Below are 4,482 nucleotides of genomic sequence, written 5' to 3'. Positions count from 1 at the left end.
ATTTCAATTATGTAACAAAATATGATGCGGAAAAGAAATAACACAGACACCAGAATTTTGTTAACGAGGAAACCCCAAATGCAGAAAAACCCCGGGACCTAGTCCAGATTGAACACCATGATGTATTAAGCCGATACAGACACTAGCCTACTACCAATTAACTTCGGTCTGGACTATAGTTGAACCCTAATCAATCTCACACTGATTGAAGGTACAGTTGTGCTCCTTACGTCTCTGATCCCAGCAGGATACTACGCAATTGATTCCCTTAGCTGATCTCATCCACAACCAAGAGTTGCTACGACCCAAAGTCGAAGACTTTATACACAAATCTGTCTCACACAGAAAAGTCTATATGATTGAATAAATCTGTCTCCCACAGAAATACCCAAGAGTTTTTGTTCCGTCTTTTGATAAATCAAGGTGAACAGGAACCAATTGATAAATTGGACTTATAATCTTGAAGAACATCCTAGTATTATGAAAAACCTCACAATAAACTTAATCGACTAGCGAAACAAGTTATTTTGGAATCAAAAACGATGAAACGAAGTTTGTTTGTGATTACTTTTCTATCTTTCCTATCGGAGATATAAAATCTCGAGCCAATTATTTCAATTGTACTCAACACGATAGAAACAGTAAGATCAGATCATGCAACTGCAAAGATAATAGTTGGGTCTGGCTTCACAATCCCAATGAAGTCTTCAAGTCGTTAACCTACAGGGTCTCGAGAAGAAACCTAAGGTTAAAGGAGAATCGAGTCTAGTTATGCAACTAGTAACACACAGGAGGTGTGGGGATTAGGTTTCCCAGTTGCTAGAGTTCTCCTTTATATAATTTTCATATCAGGGTTTGGAATCCAAGTTACCTTGGTAACAAAGCATTCAATATTCATCGTTAGATGAAAAACCTGATTCAACCAAGCTAATATCTTTCAACCGTTAGATCAAACTTAGATTGTTACACACAAATGAAATGTACCCTCATTTAGGTTTATGTAACCTTACCTAAACGTGTACACCATGTTGGTTCGCAAATAGTTAACCAAGGTTAGCCATATGATTAATCTCATAGCAACCATATTCATCTTAACCATAACTAGTTCAAATGACTCAAATGAAACTAGTTAAGAGTTATTCAATTATATAGAAAACACAATTGAAATCAAATCGGTTTGATTCACTTGAATCAATCATGAACATTATAGCCACGGTTTGCAAAGATTGCATTCCTTATGATTTAAGTGTTTAAGTTCATGGACTTGACCGATTTGACAAAGTAACCAGCTTAAGTATGCGTACGGGTATGCGTACTTAAGCAACTGGTTTTTGAGTTTGTAAAGTTCCAAAACTCAGCAGAAAGTTTCGGTTCAAAAACTTCCGCCAGTATGTGTACGGGTACGCATACTTAAGGTGACTAGTTAAGAGTTTTGCCAAAACCAAACTCAGCAGAAATTCTCGGTTTGAGAACTTCCGCCAGTATGCGTATGGGTACGGATACTTAACCTGTCTCCTTCACCAATTTCGTATACACACATATGCATACTCTTGGCTTCTGGTTTATGGACTTATACACTAATGTGCGAACACACTATATATGCTTATATCCAAATATGGTTACATCATCAACTCTTTATTTCAATCATTGAAACATTCTTCTATAATGTCAGTAGTCGTTTTCACACACTATTAGCATCAAAGCAACTTTCAAGATATTGAAATAACCATTATTGAAACCTTACAAGTCTGACACCAAATTATTGTATCACACAAACCATGTAATATGTTACGCATCAATTTTCTCATGATATAAGATGAACTTGGTCGAACCTAAATCTTATCAACACATATTTCGAGAAATATGTAAGCGAGATATACTCAGCTCGAAATCTCAAATGTGTATAAAGAAAACTATATAGTAACACGACTTATGCCTCAATATAGGAGATAGTAGAAATAGACTTTCCAAGTGATAGATAAGTTCAAGTCTCCACATACCTTTTGTCGAAGAAGTTCCACAAGCTCCCCTTAGTAGTTCTTCGTCTTCAAGAGATAAACGTCGAGAGATTTAAGCTCAACTACACTATCTATGTCCTGGTCCGGGACATCTACAAATAGGCTAGAAATAAAGACTTATAGTTTTGATCACTAACATTGACAAACATGCTTGAGATAGCAACGCATACGAGTTCGACCGAGCAATCCTCTAACAATCTCCCCCTTTGTCAATTTTACTGACAAAACTATGAATACATATGTATTACAAAAAAGATAAATAAAATGTAGCTTCTTGTCCACATGCTTGATCTCCTTGGAATCTTCAACGCGACTCGAAATCTTTGTCACTTCCAAGTACTCCATGATCCTAAAGGTTGTAAGTTCAGCATCACAGTTGTTGAAGATCCGTAGCTATAGTAATGAGAAAACAAAATGCTCTCAATCATTGTTATACAGTGTCATAGTATTATTACACATCATCAAAGTTCAATTGTATCACAACTTTTACAATAACACTATGTTGATATGCATCACTCCCCCTTAGTCAATACATATCTCAACATGAAAACCACTCCCCCTTACATAATGATTCGTAAACCATATGTATTTGTAGTGTGAACTACACATTAATTCTCCCCCTTTTTGTCAAAAAATTTGGCAAAGGTACGAAAATTAGTGGGATCCTAATGAAATTTCCACGGAGATACATCATGACCAAAAGGTGTATTAACATACCAACAAATTTAGATGCAATCACAAAGACGAAGCTAAATGCATTCATCAAGGAGTTAATGAAGATACGAGATAACCCCTAAAAATTCCACAGCCGCACTCCCCACAAAGATTTGGAAATTAAGCACAAGTTCAAAAGAACTCTCCCCCATAAAATGTCATCCCCGAAGGAATAACAAAGGCGACCTTAGTTTCACAAAAAAATAAGGATTTCTTACAAGCATTAGGATACGAGACAGAAACATATCTACTACAAACAAATGTAAACATGACTTAACACTATTCTGGAGTTCCAAACTCAAATGTCCAAAAGATAGAGATAAAAGCAGGGGCAAGAGTTATGAGAAGATAATGAACTAGAACAACACCAATAGACTGCCGAAAGTGCTGAAACGTGGTAGTGTCTAATGGTTTGGTGAGAATATCAGCCAATTGTTGTTCAGAAGGCACAAATTCCATAGTGATGATACCATATTCATAAAGATCTCGAATAAAATGGTACCTGATGTCTATGTGCTTAGTTCTTGAGTGCTCAACAAGATTCTCAGTGATGCGAATCGCACTTGAATTATCACAAAAGATCTTCATTATTCCAGAATTAATTCCATAATCAGCAAGCATTTGTTTCATCCATAGAAGTTGAGTACAACATGACCCAACAACAATGTATTCTGCTTCACATGTTGAAAGAGATTTTGAATTTTGTTTCTTGCTATGGCAAGCTACAAGATTCATTCCTACATATTAGAATCCTCCTGATGTACTCTTTCTGTCTTCCACACATCCTGCCCAATCGACATCTGAATAGGAAGTAAGATCAGTGTTAGTATCAAAAGTGTAAGAAAGACCATATCCGGAAGTGTGACTGATGTAACGTATGATCCTCTTTGTGGCAGCAAGATGAGATTCCTTTGGATTTCCCTGAAACCTAGCATAGCAACCAACATTAAAAGCAATATTAGGTCTCGTAGCAGTACATACAATCGATAAAGTATTTGATCCACGTTTACACCTTTCTCATCTCTATGTAGTTTACCCGTGGTAGACATAGGAGTGAGTTTTGGATTTGACTTATCAAGACCAAATCTTGAGACAATATTTATTGCATATTTTTCTTGAGATAAGTAGATTCCATCTTGTGTTGTTGAATTTGTAAACCCAAAAAGAATTTTAATTCACCAACATTGCTCATCTCAAACTCCTTACCAAGAGACACTTGAAAATCTTTTGCAAGTTTCTCCGATGTTGATCCATAGATGAAATCATCTACATAAACTTGAGAAATCAAAACATCTTTTCCACTTCATTTGGTAAACAAAGTTTTATTAGCTCCACCTCTTGAAAAACCTTTCCTTATAAGAGAAGTAGTTAGTTTTTCAAACCAGGCACGAGGTGCTAGTTTTAGCCCGTATAATGCCTTATTGAGCTTAAGGACATGATCAGGGAAATCAGGGTTTTCAAAACCTTTAGGTTGAACAACATACACTTCTTCCTTTAAATTTCCATTTAGGAAGGCGGATTTAATGTCCATATGAAACAACTTAACCTTGAGAAAACAAGCATGGGCTGATAACAAACAAGTAGACTCAAGACCTGCCACATGAGCAAAGGTTTCGTCAAAATCGATTCCTTCAATCTGTGAATAACCCTGAGCGACAAGTCTAGCTTTGTTTCTGACAATGGTGCCAAATTCATCAGACTTGTTCTTGAATATCCATTTAGTACCAACAAAATTTACATTGGGGGGGGG

The sequence above is a fragment of the Papaver somniferum genome, unplaced genomic scaffold (genome assembly GCF_003573695.1).
Source record: "Papaver somniferum cultivar HN1 unplaced genomic scaffold, ASM357369v1 unplaced-scaffold_137, whole genome shotgun sequence".
Lineage (NCBI taxonomy): Eukaryota > Viridiplantae > Streptophyta > Magnoliopsida > Ranunculales > Papaveraceae > Papaver > Papaver somniferum.
This window is presented reverse-complemented; position numbering follows the sequence as displayed.